We start from the raw sequence: 23,313 nt of genomic DNA, 5'->3' as shown, positions 1-23,313 counted from the left end.
TTTGACCAAAGTTAAGGCCTTGCTTTGATGACCAGTAACCACTTTCTTCTTTTCTGGCAAGAGCTCTGAGTTTCCTTGAGGGGAAATTACTCTTGTATTCTGGGCTCGCTGGCGGAAGCTGCCAAGCCAGATGGCTGTCCTGACCTGGACACACAGGGTCACCAGAGTCTCCTTCTCAGCATCTGACCCTTAACTGGAAGGACATGTGGGAGGAAAACACCCATGCAGCTGATTTACCCTTGGGGAGGGACCTAAACAAGACGAGAATGAGGTTCTGTACAAGGATGCCCAGGGCTACTCTTTCTCCTGTCCTTTCTGAGTCTGGCTCTGTAGCTGTGTCTTTGACTCTCTAAGCTACCCCTCATCCCTAACTTCTTTGCTTAAATCAGGCAGGCACAGTTGATTTCTTTTATTAGTAGCTAAAAAACACAAACTGATGCAATAGTTAATGTACCAGGAATTTTGGTTTCTGTTGTTGTATTTACATAATTAAATATGACAACACAGACCATGTTGTAACTAATTTCATAGACTATGTCTCAGTTGGCTAAGCATCAGGGCGTCTTGGGGAAAACACACTCACACAGTTTCCTGTCAACCAACTCATAGATAACTGAGTTCTAGGAAGTCTTTACACAATTTTGGTGTGGAATGCTAGACAATTCACCAAGCTTTTCTGAAACTTAGTTTCATAAAAGTTGACACTCTTTACTTGCCTAATATATGACTTGTTATCTGATCATTAGCATGAGTCAAGTTATGTTCTTTATTCAAACTACATTGAGTAAGGGAATGATTGTAATGGCTTTGCCAGCGTTCTTGGGATGTGCTGACATGGAACATAGCCCCTTTAAGCCATGCTTCACATGTGCCCATTTAGGTTGTGTAGAGAAAGAGGGAGGGTTTGTGAGAAATTCATTTATTGACCAAGTGCCCTTCACTGATGAGTAGAGAAAGAAGTTACCTGTGAAAGAACACATTTTTTTTTCTCTCCTTTAATGCTTCTGTTTGTTCTGATATGCTTTTAAATAAAATATTAAAAATCTTCAAAGGAATAAAAGCAGGTGGATTAGGTGATCGAATAAAGAATGTGTTAGTCTATAACAGGAGTGGACCTCAGATTTCAGAAGTGAAAGACCACTGCACAGGGATCCAGGATCCCAGTTTCCTCATAAATATTCTGTTGGTCTTCATGTTTTCCATCTGGAAAATAAAAACTAATAACCATATGATTTTAATAAAAAGATAACCTGGGTCAGGGTAGGGAATTTGCAAGTAGCCCCTCAGTTGATTCTTGGGAGTGGAGAGAATGACTGGGGCCCCACAGATGGTTTATCAGACCACTTTCCATCTGCCCTGCCTCTCTTTCATCCTACGTAAGAAGGAAATGATGTTTATGAATATACTTCTATATTTATAAATTGATTATGAGACCATCAGAAATTATTCTTTGGAGACAAACAAATTGTGTGTTTGCACACTCATTTTTTAGTTCCCTAGAGAAGCTTATGGCCATAATATTGAAAATAATTTAGTTATTTTTTCCCTTATCAAGTACAAAACATAAATCTTCCATAATCACCAGGGGATCACCCTATATTTAAAGACTTTAAAGAAGGGAATTTTTTTTAAATGTGTTTTTTTAAGTCTTTATTGAATTGGTTACAATATTGCTTCTGTTTTATGTTTTGGCTTTTTGGACGCGCGGCATGTGGGATCTTAGTTCCCCCACCGGGGATCGAACCTGCACTCCCTGCATTGGAAGGCGAAGTATTAATCCCTGGACCGCCAGGGAAGTCCCTAAAGAAGGGAATCTTTAAGAAGATCCCTCAGACAAAACAGTCACTGTCAAAATAAATTGTTATATGTATTCCAAAGCGCTTGTGCTTTAGCCAAAGCCTGTATCTTCTTGTTATAATATTCCTAAGTAAAAAGTTCATATCATTTGTGGAATAACATAAGAAAATAATTTTTCCCCTCTGAATTTAAATAATTCTAGAGTTAATTAGTAACTCAGGAATTAAAATAAACAACAACAGATCAGGTTCCTTAAAGTCTAATTTTACATATATCCCACCTATACATAAAAACTCTTGTTCATTTTGGCTGATATTAAATATAAATATAAATTATATTGGATTTTGTACACAGAATTGAATTCCTGTCTTGGTCACTTATTAAGAAATCTCAAATAAATGGCCTAACCTTTCTGAATCCCACATCTCTCATTTATAAAGTAGGGATAGTAATAACTACACCACAGGTTTGTGGTCTGGCTTAAATGAGGTAGTATGTGTAATAATATGGCAAACTGCTATCTAAATATCTGCTGTTATTATTATGGACAGAATGTAGAAATTGATGTCAAGAGTGAGGAATATCTCTCAACAGCTGAACAGAATAATTAGTGATGATTTGAGATTAAAATTGTAGCATGTTCATTGAGCATTTATATAAACTATGAACAGATTCAAATGAAATCATTATGGACACACTCATATCATACTATAAAATGCAATCATATGGCAGGAATCTATGAATATAAGTGCTTGAAAATAAAACCATCAGCATATGTATTTTAGTTAAGGCACAGTGAATATTGCATAAGTAAGCAATAGTTCTTTAAGTAGAATTTGAAACTCACAACTTGGCAGGCATTGTTGAATCAAGGCCTTTCCACTTCTGATGAACAGTAATGCAACAATTACTCATTTTTATTTTCTTTAAAATAAATTCTTCAATTACGGACTTGTAAAAAATATGATTGTAAATTATAACTTACACTCAGGAGTTAAAAAATAAAATAGAAGAGCCATCAGCTTAAACGGCAAAATCATATTTCTGTTTTTAATGTTTTAAATTTTAATGACTTTTTTGGGACTACAGAACTTCAGAAGAGAAGCTTGTTTTTAATGCCATTTGAGATATGGTGAGGCTAGCTCTAAGTAGTATATTATATTGTTTTATTTAAATACTATTGGAACATAGGATAGAATTGGATAATAAGGAAACATAAAATGTGTTATTAAAGTTCTATGTGAGTAGAAATAGATGAAGTGATTTTTGAAAGATGTGTTCACATGACAAAACAATATGTATCTTTATTCTATTTTGGGAGTGAAAGCACTATGTCTCTACAGACAGAGAATCACGCCACACAAAAAAGCACCATATGAGACCATTTTTTGGAAGAAACTTTGAAAATAACTACAAAAAATAAGTTTGAAAGCTCTTCTGAAATTTTCAAGGGTAATTTTAAAGAAATGTAAGAGGAATTGAAATCAGGCATAAAACAATCCAGGGTACCAGTCAACAGTTTCTCATTTTCTTTGGTGTTCTTGTTTTTTCCAGAAATGTTTCTGCTACTTGTAAGACTGCCACTTTAACAATTAAAACAGGGTGGACTTTTTCATCCCTGACAGTGAGCTCATGTTGTAATTCCTCCTAAAAATGTTGATACTAGATTACTAAGTCTTGTAAGTATCAGATTGTAATTTCATAGTCATCAATTAAATTCAATAGTGTACTTTGTCACAAAAATTAATGACAATTTATATGAGATGATGAATCTGAAAAAATATTATGGAAAGCTTAAAAATAGGAAACAATTTTTGCCGCTGTCCTATGGTAAAACATGTCAAAATGCTATGATTTACCACTGTCATACAGTAACATGTTTCAAAATGCTGTGATAAGTATTAGTATAAAAATAGATCAATCATTACATGTAGCTTGCTGTGAAGTGCTTTCCCAAACCTGTTGGTACAAAAAGGGATAAAGAATGAAAATGCCCTTGCACTATGTGTTTTGCATAAGAGACACTAAACAAATGTCAGATCTTTTTCTCCTCCCCAGAGAATTAGCAGAACTAAACAACTTAGGACAAGTTAATGTATTTATATAACCCTCAATCTATCCCTAATTTTGATGTTCCTGGGGGAGACCCCTCCCTCCCTCCCTCCCTCTCTCTGTACGTTTTGTGTGTGATTCGCATTATTTGGAAGACCCTGCAAATTTTATATTTCTATTATTAATTGCAAAGACTGCTGTCTTCTGTTAGTTGAAACAAATATTATGTTTACTGAGCACCAATAATTTATCAGTACTTGTCTAAGGTTTAAATGTACAAAGACACAAAATGGAAGAAATCCCTGATGGGAGTGGCACTTCTAATGGTAAAACGCTTGGATGAGGATTATTTCAGTACAATGTGATAAGTGCTAGGAGAAGGATCGTGCCAGGTGTTAACCTTTTATTTCAGTATATTTATCTATCTTTGCTAAACTACTTCAAACACTTTTGTGCCATGCTGTGTTACAATCACTTATTCCTTCATGGAGATAGCAGGGATAGTTTTCTCAGTGAGATACTTCTGATACTTATAGCCTTTATATGATACAATACAGATCTTCCTCAAGTTATGATGGGGTTACGTCCCAATAAATCTGTCCTAAGTTAAAAAGAGCCTAAGTGGAAAATGCACTTAATACATGTAACCTATCTAACTTCATGGTTGAGCCCAGCCTACCTTAAACGTGTTCAGAACACTTACATTAGCCTACAGTTGGGCAAAATCATCTAATGCAAAGCCTATTTTATATAAAGTGTTGAACATCTCATGTAATTTATTGAATAGCGTACTGAAAGTGAAAAACAGAATGGGTGTCTGGGTGCAGAGTGGTTATAAGCGTATTGGTTGTTGACCCTCGTGATCGTGAGGCAGACTGGGAGCTGTGGTTCACTGCCGTTGCCCAGCATCACAAGAGAGGATGGGACCACACATCACTAGCCCAAGAAAAGATCAAAATTCAGAATTTGAAGTACGGTTTCCACTGAATTCGTATCACTTTTGCACCATCATAAAGTCAAAAGTTAGTTGAACCATCTTAAGTTGGGGACTCTCTGGACTTAGAACACAAATTATGTACCATATAATCAATAATGCCTATAATGTAATGTACATATATTTTAAATTCATTTGTAATGCATATTCTTACAGAGTTTGGGCACTTTACACAATGTACTGACTTTATAAGTTACTTAGCAAAGCAAATTATGTATTTTCATCACCTCATATATTGAGTGGGCGTGTGTGTGTATCTTTTTTGAAAGACATGCAAAATGTTGAAAGAGTTGTCAATTAAGTTTATTTATAATATTTGTCATGACTTTTCCCCTCTGCTATTAAATCTATAATAACATGTAGTATATACACTTCATGTTTTAATGACATTGGCAGATGTAAGCATTTAGTAAATTGAATTTAGAAAACCAATGAGATAAATATTAAAATACAAACACTCATTCACTTCAATTATTTGAAGCCCCACAGTTAGAAAATGTTGACAGGGAAAGATGGCCTTTGCCCTGAAGTATGGGAAAAGAGTGATATATTTGCATAAAGTTTCTAGATTCTGTAGAAACTGAAGACACTTTATAAGGTTTTCTAGGGTCAAGTGTTAAATAAAACAAATGTAAAGCAATAAACACAGTTGGAGTTTTGTCCAGTCAGTGGTGGATAAGCTATAATTTCATCATTTAGTCCTAAAGGAAAAGGTGTAAAAACAAGAAGCATAGCTCATTTTCTTGTAAAAACCTAACTGTTCTATCAAGGAAGGTCAGACAATTTTCACCCCAAAGAGTATCTGTTTAGCACAATGCAGTTAAATATATAGCATGTGTACATGAGGCTCACTCATCTGTCTTCGGTCTCCTCACAGAATAAGCCAAGAAGCTATCAGTTTAAGATGTATATGAGAGTTAGAAAAAAAAAAAAAAAAAGACTGCACTAATCAAAAACATAGTGGCTGTATATTTCGCTCCTATGCTATTGTTTGTGTTTGATATATGAAGCCATTAAACACCATTTTGAAGGCAGAGCAAGGCATCAAGCAATTAGGATATGGGTAGCACTTGCACAATTATTTTTTTTCTCATGACTAAGACATCAGAATGCCTTCCAAATATCCCTAGAACACAGTGTTCCCTGATATTAGTATTGGGTGGGTTTCTCTAGGTTACCTCTTCCTCCTGAAATGGGAAAATGACTTGCTTTTTCCCTTACTCGTTAGAGATATAAGAATTATAACTTTTTGCAGTTTAGAGATAAACATCTGAATTCTGCCGCATTCACACATGGGGCCAGAGGTGTCACTGCAATAGACAAAGTCCCCATTTCCTTCTCTATGTAAGGTAAATCATATCTACTTCATGGGGCTGCTGTGAGATTGACTGAAATATCAATAATCTGTATGAAACATTTTGGGCAACGTCTGGCAAACTGAGTGTTATCATTATTATAAAATTGTTCTCGTTAGAGTGTCCACTCATCACTTGCAGTTAGTAGAGAACTTCCATGGGGTACAAGATATTTAGATTTAAAAGGATCCTCCTCTAGAACAGGGGCCTGCAAACTATGGCCCGTGGGCACCATCTGTCCTTATCAGGCCTGTGAGATAAGATTGATTTAAAATTTTTAAATAGTTGGAGATAAAACAAACAAAACAAGAATAGAATTTCATGACAGGGGAACATTATATGAAATTCTAATTTTATATAATGTCTATAAATATGTATCCATAAATAAATATATATAATATATAAATAAACAGTGTCCACAAATAATTTACTGAAGCACAGTGCCATTCATTGGTTCGCTATTGCCCATGGATTCTTTCATGAGACCTTATGGTGCACAAAGCTGATACTATTTACATCTGGCCCTTTCAGAACGACTGTGAGACGTGTGAATTACCTGAGGCAACTCTGTAAACTTTCTGTGAAAAGTGAGGTTTGAATTAAGTGATTCCTCAGAGACCTTCTGACCTGGTACTAAAAGGAGGGTTTTCAGGGCCATAAACTAGGTGATCTCCTTCCTTGCTTACTGAGCTCTGTGATCTTGGAGAAAGTCTTTATTTCTCTGTCATTCTTTTTCATGTCTAGCTACCTTAATGAGTATTTTTAAAATTGAACGTTATTATAACGTGAAAAACTCTTAGCCCAGCGACTGACATGCACTCGGTGCTGAATAAAAGTCATGGTAGGTAGAGTACAAAATACTATCCCATAGAAACACAGACTATTACAGCTGGAAGGAACATGGCCTTCGTATTTTCTAAATCAGGTGGAAAAAAATTCCAAACAGCTGACAAGTCTTAGAAGTAGAATTGGGAATGGAAACGAAGGCTACCGGCTCTTAATACAGTAGTCATTTTGAGTGATGTGTTTACTACCCTTCTTCAATTCACTGATACTGAGCCCTACAATGGAAATGAAAGGAAGAATTTATAGTCTTTTTGAATGGCAGGATTTGCCCTGTATCTTTAGTGGGACAAGAGGACTGTGCAAGAATCAGAAATTTTAGGATTTTTAGAAATTTTAGTACTGGCATTCTGACTTCCCAGAAGAAAATTCTATGAAGTTACGGGTTTAGCCCATGTTCAGTCCACTCCTATTAGAAGCTTTCATGGTTGGAGTTTTTCTCTTGATTTTTATATACAAGAGGCAAATGCCAAAATAGTAACGGTACTATTAAAACTGTTGGTAAGGTTTCGTAATATTAACATAATTTTTAACAATGTTAACGTTCCGTAATTTTTACTGTGTGATCTAGGGACCATCAGATTATTTCAAATATTCTGAAACTATAATAAAACAAACTATTCAGTTGCTTATAGCAGGGCTAAGTTCAAAATTAAGGAAACATAAGTGTCAGTTTTTCACAAAATATAATTAGTCGGAATGGGACGTTCATTCCATCCTCTGTGAGTTCATTGTATCTTTATGTTTTCAATATAATAAATGATCATTACATAGCATTCAACACATGCCTATATAATAAACATGCTAAAGTAAATAAATTATGAGATTAAATTTATTTTATTTTTAGATCAAGGATAAAATTATGGTTTTCACAACAGAATTTGGTTTAGTCAATATATCTGTGAGAAACTAATTTCATTAAATGTTTGGTGAAAATTGAATCATCATGGTTGTTTTTAAAGTGGCTTTTGTGAATTGATCAAAACAAAAATTCGTGGGAGGAAGTTAAGTTTTAAATCAACATAACATGCTAACTAGAAAATTCTGTATATTTTCTATTCTGTATTGTGTATATTTTAACTGGGTCCACTGATTCTAAAGATAGTCATGAGTGAAGAGGAAGCATCCAGAGAGCAATATGAAAGTATGAATCAAATATAATAACTATTTATTAATGAGATTTATCAAAAGGTTATAGCAAGACTGTACTTCCGATAGTACAGAACTTGGAACGGTAAAATATTTTCCTCAGTTGTACACAACTTTTAATCTTACTCTATGCCAATGCATACTGGCACTTTATTTCCTCATTTTTAACCACTTACATTTTAACTGAAAGTATTATTCTTGATTTTAGAGTTCAGTGGTTTATTTTTATCTCTCAGCAAAGAGGCTTGGGTTTGAATCCCATCACGTTGGTAAAATCATATCCTGGGATTTTCTAAGGAAAATATCATTCTGGACGTTTTTGTGAATTTAATTTGGAGCCACCTGCTGAGTTCTCAGTAGAATATCTGATAATTTAGAAACCATTTCTCCAATTTTTTTAAAGACAATCAGGAAGAGAAGAGGAAACTTTATTATATGGTCTCTTTCTCATTCTTCTCCCATAACAAATAGATCTAGAACGAGTCTTGGGGGTAAATATCTGAAAGAAATACTAGAATTTAAGGCAGTATATTAAAAACATAAGTCTAGCAGAATTTCTTTGTCAAGTTTATCCTATAGGCTCTGAGGTTAAGAAAAAATATCAAATAAATAAAGGTATACATCATATTTTTGTAAGGAAAATGATATCCTCGGTGGGTACATTTTGACAAATTTATTAAACTAAGTATATTTACCCAAGATCCAAGGACTCTTACTTTCCCCTAACCTAAGCTCATTACACTAATTTCAGTTGTGCTTTGTTATAAGAATTCTCAAGATCCATAAAACTGAGCTACTCTAAAAGATCAGGATGGGATGAAAATCAGTGTCTTTATGAGGCAAAAGGATGGCTTAATCATTGGCAAGGATCTCACATGTGCTTTTCATATTACAGTTTCCCTCATTCTTCATGTGTCACTCCAAAAATTTTATGAGAATATTACTTATGCTACCCAAACACATCCCCCAGTCCAGATATAAATTTTCACAGGATGACCATATATTTAGAAGTTCTTCCATTGATCCCTGAGCATGTCTCCATATGCTTAGCAGATTTGCTCCTTTACTGGGGAGAATAATGTATCCACTGCTGAAAACTTCTTGTTCCCTATTCAGTGTGTATTTGGGTTGCCTCTCCCCCCCACTGTGCATACAAATTATTCTGCTGCTAATGCCTGACGTGCTGTCGGAGGAGTTGAAATAAGACATGATACATGAGACAGAAGAGAAGACATACCTGGGAAGGAGAGCTTCCAGAACAACTTAGAAAATAAACTTGAACCAAATCCTGCAATGATTGGAATCACATGCTGTGAATGTCTGGTGAAACTATTGTGTGTTTTCTCTGTCTCCATAAACTTACTGCAAATACAAAATTTACTGGAAACTAAGAAGCAACGTGATTTTGAGCCCCCCCCCCTTTACCTATTCCAATTTTTTAATTGTTTCAATTGTCTTATTTTACTTCAGTACTTTCAATAGCCAACTGAAGCCAAATTACTCAGTTTTGCAAATTTGTTCTCTGTTTCCAAGCTATCTTTGGATTTGGGGATTAGAGCTGAAAACTAACTAAGAAAAAAAAGGCAAAAATACGTTTTTTAAAACTACCAATCATATATTAACTGAATTGACTTCAAGAAGTACTTACCGGCCAGTTTTGAATTAAGTATAGTGATACAAACAAAAATTAATAAACAATTTTCTGATTTCAGGGCCTCAGAATTCACCTGAGTCAAAATGAACACAAAATGTAACTACAGTAAATAGAGTATGATTCGTCTTTCAGCTAAGCATCATTTCCCTCTCCCTAGTAAATACCTGGGTCATATACTACATATTTTAACAAGTGCCTAGTTGGATCATTGTTACATAGTTGCTTTCCTAGCCTCAGTTTAGTTATATTTAGTGGCCTCTTCATGATCAAATATGATGTTCCGGAACCACCTTTGGTATTTGGCCGTAAGACATGCTGTTTCATTTATAAAATCTCACTCCAGCCAGATGTTCAACATAGGTTATTAGGAACATCCATCATATTTTGAAAATTCCTTGCAATGTGCTAGACAAGAAATCTGTGTACTCAAAAATAATGTAAGCATGAAGTAAGACAATATACTTTGCTTTAGCATTCATACCTATTCTGGGTCAATCAAGGTATGCCAACATTTGAGGAAGCTACAAATGAGCATTTGAATAAACATAATGTTTTCAATTTGCCACATCATATAATGCGAAAACTACGCAATTACATGTCCATTATCTGAAGACTTTCAAAAGTATCATCGGTTATTCATATACACACTAAATATATTTAAGCTTCATCATCATCTGAGCTAGTCTTCCCCTTGATCTTCTATATCAATTCAACCATCAGAGTTATATTTACTGTGCTTTCAAAACAAAACTCATGGATAACCCTTCTCCTCTGAGGAAGAAATCTCTACAGGAGTTTTCTGAAGTATCCTTCCATCTAGATCTCTATACCGATGATTTAAAAAAAATTGTTTTAAAGAATATTTATTTATTTGGCTGCACTGGGTCTTAGTTGCAGCAGGCGGGAGCTTTAGTTGTGGCATGCAGGCTCCCAGTTGCGGCATGTGGGATCTAGTTCCCTGACCAGGGATCGAACCTGGGCCCCTGCACTGGGAGCATGGAGTCTTAACCACTGGACCGCCAGGGAAGTCCCCCTACACTAATGATCTTAAACTCCAACACCCTCCTATTTCCGGGAGATGAAGAGCCGCAGGGCCAGCCTTAGTTGTAACAACGCAGAGCTTACAGGATCTGTTGAAGGTGGCAGTAAATACCCAGTTCCTGCTAATCATTACCATGTGCAACTGTAGAGTCCGTTTTACCAGGTCTTTACAATTTCAAAAGAGTGCAAACTTTTTTGTTGGTGGTGTCATTTCATTACTTTTTTGGGGTCAAACATTTTATGGGCCGGTTCATCTCTGGAAACGATGGCTACCAGCTTGATCTCTAGCTCCAACTGCCTCAGATGGACATTCCCCTTTTCTCTGTGTCTGATAGAAAAGGATGCCTGATTGATGCTTGGAAAGACTTCTCATTATGGTTGAGATCAAATCCAGCCCTGCTAGTCTGGAGTCCATGGCTTTCTGATACCCTCTGATACAAAATCATCTTCCATCCCCAGCAGTCAAGTCAAACTTCTCAATACCAGATGAGACTGCCTCATGTTTTTTTTCACTTCTGTTTTCCTTATTCTTTCTATTTTTCCTATAATAACCCTCTTCCCTCTGACTTCTCAGTTCAGCTGATTCTTACCTTTGCTTTTAATATCAGCCCAAAGCTTGTCTAATCTAAAATTTCTCTGACCCCTCTGACTCTCTTCCTCCCTCCTTCCTTGAAATCCCTTGACCATGTTTTCCATACCATATTCACTCGACATCATTTAGAAGAATGACAGAATTCATAAATTCAAATGGAATTTGGGCAGACACAGTGTAGTCCAACCCTTTCACTTTACACTGGTCCAGACACAAGAACAGGCTTGTCTAATACAGAAAGTTAATAATAGAGAAAGGACTCCAATCCTGCTTATAATTGGTTTTTCCATTTATCTTGTCTTGTCAATGGTATTCGAAACTCCTCAAAGACAAAACCATGCTCTGTACTTCTCTTAAATCCACATTATGACAATACCAAAGGCAAGTTGCTATGAAAAACTTTTAAAAACTCTGAAAAGCTGAAGAATTCTTAGGTTTTTGCCTCCAACTGAAGCATGGACATTCAATCAGAGACAAAGGATGGAGCTGCTCTCTACAGAGTGGTCAAAAAGCGATGATCTGCAAGACAAAGTCAATGTTGACTTTGCTGCCCGTTTCCCATCTCAGCTGGGTCCAACATGCCTTTGCATAGCCCTCCCTCTGCATAGTAGACAGCTGAGCCCAGGTGCCTATAAGTTTTGATCGTGTACTTAGGAGAATAAGTGATGCTGCAGTGTTGCCCAAGGCTGCTGTGATTACTTCACGAGTGTGGCTAAGGTTGGACTGAGTTATTTCCTATCATTTTGCACGGCTATAGTGGATATTTCATCTGGAAAACTAACCACTTTTATGGTTAAATGTGGATTTGTTAATGCAAATCATAACTGTTTACTAAGCATTCTAATAACTTTTGTGATAAATTTGAGTATCATAATTTTATATGTATTGCATTTAATTAGTGTGTGTATGAGCAAAGGAGACCACGATGATACACTTTATTGAACTTGCGGATTTGTTTAACCCTCCAATTCCTTGACCCTTTCAGACGTTGCTTCTCAGTACAACTATGAGTAAATTCATGAAGCCTGTTTTAAATATTATATCCCCAAGCATTATATAAACACTGTAATACCTGTCTGGGTTATATGAAACATGCTTTTCTTCCTTCATGCTTTCTGAGAACAATACAGAAAGAAAAAATGGATATAGACTTTAGAACTAGTCAGGCCTGAGTTTGAATCCCAAATCCACAATTTACCTGTCTCTACAAATTACAATCTACCAACTACGTTACAAGAAGTTGTTTCCCTAGTACACACTGTATATAACACTAGTATCAAAATAATGATTGAAAACATTAGTCAGCTGCCCTCCCCGTTTGCCTTCAGCGTTTTTCAAAACATACTATAACTTTACTGCCACTGTCTGTAATGTGGAAATAGGCTCATTTTCTCTATCAAAAACAAAACAGGGGAATTATAGCTAGAGTGACTTAGATTAGATAATGGAAAGGACTTCCTGGATGCTTATACCCATCATCCCAAAGGTCACTGAAGTAGGGGCTTTCATGCCCCGACGGGAATTAGTGAGAAAGACACAATTAACTTAAAAGGTTCCATTCTCTGGAATGATTTTCACAAAAATGTGTGCCTTACTTTTTCTACTTCTGTCCTAAGGCCCAGCTACATTTTAAAGGAGCCCTGTCATTAAATGATGACACATAATATAGTTTTAAAAAGCACAAGATTGGGAGTAACATATACACACTACTATATAAAATAAACAACAAGGTCCTACCGTATAGCACAGGGAGCTATATTCAGTATCTTGTAATAAACCATAAGGGAAAAGAATATGAAAAAGAATATGTATATATATGTAGAACTGAATCACTTTGCTGTACACCTGAAACTAACACAACATTGTAAATAAACCATACTTCAATTAAAAAAAGCACAAGATGAAATGGAAAACAACAAAATATAGAAGCACAGTCTTGTGATCTTGAAGTGAGCCTATAAAAAATGAAAAGAAGGAGTTAGATTCTGTTTCTGCAGCTTACATATCTTTTACTCTCTCTCCCAGTCTCACATCAGGATTTAAAGTTTGAACATTATATTGTGCTCAACTCATAAGGACATCCAGGAAAATGGAACCTTGCACAAGGCCTCCTGCTCCTTTTGTTAATCTGACAAGGGCCACATGTTGGAGCTAACAGGCTATTCTGTTCTTATCTTCCAGAATTCACGTGTCTCAGAAAACCAGCAGACAGCAGAAAAACCACCTGGATGCCGGCCACATCTCAAGAGCTGAGCCAGGCTTTGGTTCCTGCCCTAGAATTTCCTGACTTGGGAGTAAAAATTCCACACTTAAGCCATGCTGTCACTTAGATGGGTTCCATTGTGATGGCCTATCTACAAACCAACATTTTCTGAATAGGTCCTTGTTCCATTTGGTGCTTTCCTGAGGCAGTTTTATCAGTGTTCTGATGTACAGTAACCTGATAAGCCTTTATTTAGCATCCATGTATCACTCCTTAACCTTTAAGGAAGACTGCTGGCAGCCAGGCCTTTCCCACTCGGGTAATGATAAAGTGTTCACCACTATTTGACGCAGATTAACCAGGTACCGTTTTGGCAACCTTAGGTCTCAAGATTTAGTAAGACTCTCTACAATAATGTCAGACTCTGGAGCACTAACTATTTATCTATGAGAAGGTTTGAACGCTTGTAAATTTAGGTATATACGTAAGTTTATATCTCACACACACACACAAAATCAGCATTTGATAAACTTATGTTAGCTTAAATTAATATATCTTTCTTTCCAATTTTTTTAAATTGAAATATAGTTGATTTCCAATGTTGTGTTAAATCGATATGTCTTAATAAGAAAGATTTACTCCAGGACATAAGAGAAGTTAAATCTCCAAAAGTCAAGCTTTAAAAAAAAAAAATCTTTTACAGTGACTTTGCCTCATACCTCAGCTATTTGCATTTTAAGTGTCTATAAATTAATGATGTTCTGAAGTGTTATGGTCAACATATTTTTGTGGTTTGGCAGATTAAGATCCGTGTCAAAAATGTTGAGAGACACAAACACTTTATTACTTGAAAATCATGGTATAAAATAAAAAGGTATCAGGTGAACACGGAAAACAGTTTTCTGATCCAAAATTTAATCTGAGTCTTGTACCCCTGATGGAGCCTACGGAAGCCCATGAGGGTATTATCAGGATATACTTAGATCGTGAAACATCGTGAAACAATTCACTGTAATCACGTTTTGAGAGGTGCTCATTTTCATTCATTTAAGTTTGGTAATGGGCAGCATTCTACTTAGAAGAAATATCCTTCAAACTTGGCCTTGAAGGGTACGGGGTCACCTTCCAGGCTATACAGGTGGATGGACACCCTGAGCAGCAGGTGCAGACAGGTCAAGCATGGAAGCTTTGAAGAGAAAACATGTATTCAGAGAGCAGCCAAGGCTGCAGTTCATTGCTGAACAAGAGCCATGTTAGGGCCTGCGAGTGGAAAAGCCACGGCCACATCCTCAGGCCCCTGTTGTGTCCTGTGACGGAGCTTTTGACTTTATTTTGTTCATAGTGGAGAGTTTCACTCATTTGTAGTCAATCATTTTAAGCCGAAAATAAAACCAGTGTCACCTGGGAAGCTGTCTGAAACACAGATTCAAGCCCACCCTAGACTCACTGAGCGTGCAACTCTGGGGGCGGAGCCCCAGAACATTTTTTTACTAAGACCTTCAGGTGATTCTTAATGCTTACGGTGCTTGGGGTTGTTTAGCCAGAAACCTAAAAGCAAAACAACTAAAAACCTTGCCACAAGCTCAAATGTAGACTGACTCACTACTCTAAGTACAAAGGCACGTGCATGAATTCTCTATGCACGCATCACAGAACGTGTCCACTGAATTAAAACTACCATAACCTTGTATTTAAACGCTACTGGCCTTCCTAGGAGTTAGTAATAATGATAATGTGTATGATACTTTAGGTTTGTCTGAAGAAACTATGAGCTTAGGAAGGATAGATCTGGTAGCGGTGTTTCCCAGTAGAGGAGATATTGGCATTTTGTGCAGATCAAGACCTCATTTTCATTTTGCAGACCTAACGTGAGTAGTGAAAGAGGTTTAGTACACTTGGACCTACTTTCTAAATTCTAACAGCATCTCAGAACTTGTTATACTTGACACAGGCGTACATACATCCAAATGCCTCAGGAGAGCTGGGGAGGGCAGGGGACAGCCAAGAGGCAACGGTGCTGCACTGATGGAGGACAGAGACCCCTGGTGAGAGCACTGTGGAAGGGAGAGTCCACTGAGCTGGTCACAGGAGAGTTAGGGTATAATTTTCTGGCATAAACCCTCTGTGCCTTGTTGCTTCACTTGTGAAGTTTGGACTGGATGATCACTGTTAGCAAAGGACGTGGTGCCTTGCTTATTGCAGGGCGCAAAGTAGGATCTCAGTAAACCTTCACTAAAATGAACTGGACATGTGTACCATCCCCTCTTGACTCAAAACTGTTCTGTTAAAAACAGATTACAAACACCAAGGTGTCAAAGAAATGACTACTGTTGTTACTTTTAATTGAACGAGTCCCTTCTTCCTTGTTCAAATCCAAACACAAATTAATGAAAAGGATGAAATAATCAAAATATAGAAGGTAGAAAGCATAGGCCCAATACGTCTATGAATCTTTCTCTAAAAATAATTCTACATAAAACATTAGATAATAAAATATGCTATTCTTTTAAAAAGGTTATTCGGACACACTACAAAGCCATTACACTAATGCTACACTAATAACACACAGTATGGTACTACAGTAAGAACATATAAATTGACCAATGGAGCCAGATAAAAAACACAGAAACAGATGTATGTATACATGGAAACTAAATATATGACGGGGGAAAACCAGGTTGCTTAGGAGAAGATACAGACACATATAACTCACCACGTGTGGAGGAAAATAACAGCACCATATACAAATTTGTATTGCAGGGGCACTAAAGACCCAAGTGTGAATGGCAAAACTATACATTTAAAGCCTGTTACTACTATTACTAATAATTAAAATAATGATGGTTATAATAATATTAAAATAGGTTTAGAATTCCTTAACCTAAAAACGCAAAGCATAAGGTAAAAATAATTTTGTCAAAATTAGGGGTTTCTGTTCAACAAAGATCAAAATTGGCATATTCTAAAAGATCTTTGCAATACCAAAAACTAACAAAGGATAGATGGAGTAAATATGGAAGGGATTCAGAAACAGAGGAAACCCAAAAGGCTTAGAAGTGCACGGAGAGATTCTCTAACTCATAAGTAATCAGAAAACATAAAAACAGGCAGCAGTGATCTTTGACTTTAAACACATGAGATTGGGGATGAGGGAAATTAAGACACTCTATGTCCTGACTGTACCAATGTAACCCAGCGATCACGCTGACAGCAAGTTCAAGTGTGTGCAGCCCCAGTGGTCTCCTTCTGGATCAAAGAGAAAAGATTACACAGTCTTGGAAGATGCTCATCTTAGCCCGGATTGTGGCCACGGGGAACTGGCTGCCTTCTAGGTGTGTGTCACAGTAGAAATGAAAACATAGTAACAGGCATGTGATTAGTAGACTATGCACAGTTAGACATGCACATATTTAAAGTTTGCATTAAAACGTACTAAATTCTATCAAAAGCTCTGATGGACTGACACAGTGCAGGAGGCATCCCGCGTGTCATTTTTATGCAGCATCTCAAGATCTGTCTGGCTCCCTTCTGACTACATCTGAAGCATGTGCACTATCCAGATTTTAAGACTGATTCCACGCAGCTATGAAACTTGACTTCCTCTACCTGCTAACATCCAGGCTTGGCCACTTCTAGTGACGTGCCTAGCAAAACGTCAGGCTTCATTGTAATATTCTCACATGCTGTCAATCATTCTGACCAATTGGGTGTGTGCACTTGCCTTTTTCTCCACCCACTGCTGATGAGTCCTTTTAGTTCTCAGTTCATTTGCATATCAGAGGTGATGGGCCGACTCTGACATAACTCACTGGATCAGGTGATCCGTGATGTTTACTTCTCTGATGTGTTCTAGTCACTTAAGTGCTCTAAGGGTAGAGGCTGTAAAAGTTTTTCAAAGTACTACGTGATTCTAATTTGTTATTTAAATATTTAACACATATTAACCCAGTACATACGAGTTATAATATACATCCCCAGCCAAACAAATGTGGCACTAACTTGAGTTTTTCTCAGCAGACTGGCAGCTTACATGTTATGAATTAGCAAGAAAGTTTCTCTTAGTTCTATTCAAAGTGTGGTCTGTTCACCAATATCAGACCAAAACTGTTACAGACATTGCTGATATGCATTTAGAAATTGAAAGTAAGATTTTTGGACACCTTAGTAGAAAAGTGGTATTGCCATGACACCCATGCCTAATGGACTCATCTCATGGAGCTGGTTGGAGACCAGTCAGGGTTTGGTTGAACCTGGTGAACTGTTATGTGTTACAAGCTACAAACATGCCGTGTGTGCTAGATCAAACATCATTATGTTGGCTCACAACACAGTGGAAATCGATACAAATAAAAAACCTGCTTCTTCATCGGAGATAATCTGGGAAGGCGTGACCATTCTGCTCATGTGGTCAGGGGAAAGGCTCATTGTGATAGAAGCAAAACCCACTTTCCCATGGGTCTGACCTTACCTATGCCTTCAGAATGTAGCTGTTTCTTAAGCCAGATGGGTTATGGATAAGACTAGAGGTTAAAGGCTTATGAAAATTAAAACCCACCTGAAAGTCAACTGATGGTCCTATCGATTTTTATAGATTTCTCAGAGAAAAGGGAACTCACAAATAAAGGGATGCATCTCAGCACCCAATTACTAAAATAAGTCCATTCTGGCACTAAAATTTTGTGACTTTTATGTCAAGCAGAAACATGTATAAGGTTGAATGAGTATAGCAGAAGGAGTTAGTACGTAAAAAGAGTGGGGATATTTCTGCTTTTATGGATGACGTTGTGGCTTTGGAATAAAAGTGATTGAGAACTGAGCCCTCCCTCTCCCACTCTCTGTGCAATCTGCTCCAAACCACTTTCTCTACGTGATGGTTTCATCATCCTCAGTATGCGGCTAATTCCCTCATTCACGGATCCTGTAAGTAACCAGGCCCTCAACGTGTATTCAATGAGAATTCGTTTTGAAAGTTACAAATATTTCTATTTTTATGCAATTAATGTTTCCTTATACTTACATTTCAACAAGGAACATTTTAAGGATAGGACGGCAAAACCTCAAATCTTCTGAGAAGCTTCTTATTTTAGAAACACCAGAATATTCTGGCTGTTTAGCTCAACTCAATCTTGTGAAAAAAATTAAATCAACCCCGGCAAGTTGTAGATCTTAAAGGAAAGAGATTTGAGAGTGAACTGCACTGTAACAAATCTTCAAGTATATATATATATGTTTACACATTTGTGTGTTTATGTTTGAAAGCATGTGCATATGTGTGCAGGTGTGAAGGTATGAGTATATTAAAATCAGAGGTGACCTCTATGTATATACATATGTTGTGAAGCTAGGAATGAAAATTAAAAGAAAACTACATCATCTTAGAAAATATATTTGTTCATAATTCACAGCCACAGCAACAATTAGGCTCTGGGTTTTGTTTCTTGTCTTGGTTCTTTTAAAGTGAAGTATGGTTGGTTTACAATATCGTGTTAGTTTCAGGTGTACAGCAAAGCGATTCAGATATCTATCTATCTGTATGCTTTTTTAGATTCTTTTCCATTATAGGCTATTAAAAGATATTAAGTAGAGTTCCCTGTGCTATACAGTAAATCCTTGTTGTTTATCTATTTTATATACAGTAGTTTGCATCTGCTAATGCCAGACTCCTAATTTATCCTCCCCCCACCCCTGTTCCCTTTGGTAACCATAAGTTTGCTTTCTATGTATGTGAGTCTGTCTCCGTTCTGGTTTTGACACGTCAGAGGGTCAGGCAATGTCACTGTCTGAGTTAGAGCTTTAGAATCAAGACTGCATGCACTGTAGACTGAGCAATAAACATCCACAGAGGAGACGTTTCTAACCTTGGACTTTATATTAGTACCCAAGGCCTCATAAAGCTGTGGGAAACATAGATAATAAAAATAACACGGAACATTTAAGATTATATATTTCCCAGTTCTTACATATTTGTATCATCCTAATTTGCCATCAACACTCTTGACTACACTTTTATAGAAATTCTGGCATAAATGAAGCTTACAGATTCATTTAAGGAATACTGCATCTTTAGCTGATGGCACCTTAGCATGAATTAGGTAGGACAAATACCCAGACTGGGTTCTACCAGCTAATGGTTCCAATTAACATAATTAATAAGAGAAGGGATTTAACAACCATAAGAAGTGAAACTTGTCAGGCTTGTTCTTGGATAGAAAGCTCCAGGTCATCTTTAGTAAAGCTAGACAAAGAAACAATATCAAATTAAACCAAAGTATCCTTTTGTGTGTTGAAACTTTGCCCCTCCTTTTGTGTATACAAGTTATGGATTCATGGAGTTTCTTTCAAAGTCCCATGTTGCCTTCCATAATCATTTCCTCTAATTTCTTTAAAGGTGGAAAGCACTGTTGTTCTTGTTTCACTCAGTTCAACACTTTACTGTTTGCTTTCACTTCTCTAGAAATCTTTTATATGTGTTTGGCTTATCCTCTCACTACTAATATAATTTCTTTGTGGAAAAATGTTGGGTAAGGCTTTTGTATCTACCACAGAAACTGAAGAGTACCTGATACATGGAGGATATATGGAAAATTAATGCTGTGAAGAAAAAAATATCTGTCACACCAGAATATACTCTGTATTCATTCCAGAAAGTTTGTTAATTATCACTTTGCCCATCATATTTTTATGTATATGCATATAGAAAACACAAGCTCTCAAATACACCTGAAATACAATGAGGTCAGTATCACAGGCAGACATAGGCTCCAACATTCTTTAGTGACACTTTTACAGCCTGCTTGAATGGGAGTGTTTGACTTGATAGACACTGCTCTTGGTCTACGTAGCCATGTGATTGAGAAGACAAAAACCTAAGATACACTGACGACTCAAACTGGGTCAAAAACTATTATTTTGTAAGATTCATCTTATCAGAGTAATTCTTTAGGGCCAAACAGTGGTAACATTCAAAACGGTTAAAATGCACTCTTGCTTCATCCCCTCCATTCTCGCATTCCTCTCCCGTCTTCTGAGGCCCTCTCTCCTCTGCTCCCCTAAAACCCTTCTGATGACTCACAGATCTCTGTTCTGGTATTCCTCCCAGGCACACTTTTCCTTTTATGCCAAAATAACTTCTCTCTCCAACCACTATCAAAATTTCTATTTCCTTAATGGAAATTATATCAGATGTGTGGAGAAAAGTAATCTGATTTTTAAGCCATTTCATGTTAAAATGAAGGTGACTTTTCTATGGTGCTTATAATATACCAAGGGGTGCCATGCATTTTAAAGAGGACATTGGTAGACTCCAATAAATCTCTACCTGGAAGAATTTCCTGAGGGAGGCAAAGCTATCTTGCTGCAGTGGAGACTTCTGGATTTTTTTACTCTGCCCTGGGCAAGGGAACACCTGGGCAGGTGTAAATCTGACCTTGCAGCTGGGCCCTAATCCATTCAGCAGATGGTAAAATGGGTATAAATGCTCACTCTAAACTTGTTATATTTGTTCAAACTGTTTCATTCTTTTGAAAAACATAAAGCACTTAGAAATTCTTTTTAAGGAAGTCTGCATCTCTGTACATACTGATTCTGACCACTTGAATGTCCCCTTCAGCTATTGAGATGGAGACTGTCTTTTAAGATGTTCAAATGCCAACTCCTCTGACAAAATCCCCACAAATGAACTGAGCCAGAATTGATTAATTTCACTTAGAAATATGGAAAGACAGCGTTCACATTTGTTATTGTCTACCTTCTATTATAATTTAAGTAAAACTACTTAAGTTCTTAAAGCCATCTTTTTGGTCAGCTATCGTTCCCTAACATTTGAAGGAATCCTAAAAACAAAAGACAATAAAGCCTGTATTTTCTTTGATTGTCATAACTATTTTCTGAATGTTTTCAAAAGTAACTATTTTTAATATTGAAAATGTATAAAATATATTTCTACCTCACAAAAAGAAACTAACACAGCAAATGTTGGCCATAACGTTCTATGGCACGTACAAGACTAGACAAAAACTCCAATGTTGCATAGTACTTTCAGTTGTATTAAAATTTCTAATCAAGCGTACAGTATTATCTGTCCTGTACTGTATTAAAAACAAAAAGTAGAGATCACTGAAAATTTTGATTTAGCTGTTATGAAACACATACCTTCTACTGAAAAGTCTTCTGCATCCACAATGAGGCCATTTTACCCATTAGTGGAAAATAAATCCATTTTGCCTTTTTTTTTTTTTGGTTCATTTTCATCTCAGTGAAATAATACAAATCTTGGCCCGCGGCATTTCCTGTGGCTTATTAACCAGCTGGACCTCAAGCCATCATGTCCTCTCGGGCAACCATTAGTTCCTAGGAAACACTCTTTGCCTTGATCATTATTGCATAATTAAGACCATTTTGTGTTCCTTTAATGTAATGTCAATTATTGAGGAGAAATATAATACTCAAAAAAAGTGATGACATTGCTTTGTACAAAAAAGAAAAAAGCAAGTGATCAGTCCTAGGAGATTTTTAATAACTGTCCTTCAAAAGAAAACCGACATCCAAAGTTAAGTTGCTAAAGATCTTATTTCAATATTCTTACTTGCAGATAATCTGGCAAAATGGATAAATAAAGAATCCAACAAAGGAGACACCTGTCTTCAAATCAATTATTACAGAATAGGCCCAGTCCTTTGGACTGTAAGCTGCAGTGTTTGAATAGCATTCCCAAATTTAAGTAAGCAGCAAGCCGAGCAGCCAAGAATATGTATTGAGCTCTTTTGGTTTAAAAAAAAAAAAAAAGACCCTTCTCTTCTCTTATTCCTTCTCTACTATAATCAATGGACTTATTTTGCATTGAAAAGATGAGAGAACAAAAGGGACCCTATTGACGCAAACGCATGGTGTGCTACAACTTCGGCCATAAATCAGAGGAAGTCAAAGTGCAAGAAGCTGAAATACAGGTGATTTAATCAACTTTAAGAATATTCTCAAGGAAAGAAGGGATGAATTTCTAACACAGGAAATGCTTCTGTGAGTTCTCTTATTGTAACAGGCTCTGCTTAGTGAAATAGGCCGGCCTCACATGGGCCAGAAGAGGTAGAATCGTCGAGTGAACTAAGAAAAAAAAAAAAGAGGGAAAGAAAGCAACTAAAATGATTCTTTTACTTACAAAGGGAGGCAAAAACTTCAAATGAACAATCTTGTCAAGTTGTCATTTGACAAGGCAATATCATCAGTGTAGAGAGTATAAATACTGTGTATGTTTATGGGTAAAATTCAAGCTTCTGAGAATTTGCTTTGGGCCATTCTGTAAGAAGAGATTCTGGAACAGTGCTCTAGTGACCACTCCCCTCCCAATATATAGAGCTAGTGAGATTTCCATGGATTTTCTGCACTGGAGTAATTTTCCCAGTACTGGAACAGACAAGGTCACGTCCTGCAGGGGTAGGGGGGTGGACAGGCCATTTCCAGTTGCATACTTATTTTGTCTGGCAGTTCAGTGTTATACACATATCAAGATCAGCTGCTGATCTTGTTGGAAATTTTAGCGAACAAATTCAAAACAATCTGTTAACAGGAACTGTATTCTTACCTGATAGAGGTCAAGTGAATCTGAGCCTCTCCAACCATTCTCAGTTCACTGTTGTC

The sequence above is a fragment of the Eubalaena glacialis genome, chromosome 16 (genome assembly GCF_028564815.1).
Source record: "Eubalaena glacialis isolate mEubGla1 chromosome 16, mEubGla1.1.hap2.+ XY, whole genome shotgun sequence".
NCBI classification, from domain to species: Eukaryota; Metazoa; Chordata; class Mammalia; order Artiodactyla; family Balaenidae; genus Eubalaena; species Eubalaena glacialis.
The sequence above is the reverse complement of the archived record's forward strand: the minus strand, read 5'-3'. Positions refer to the sequence as shown.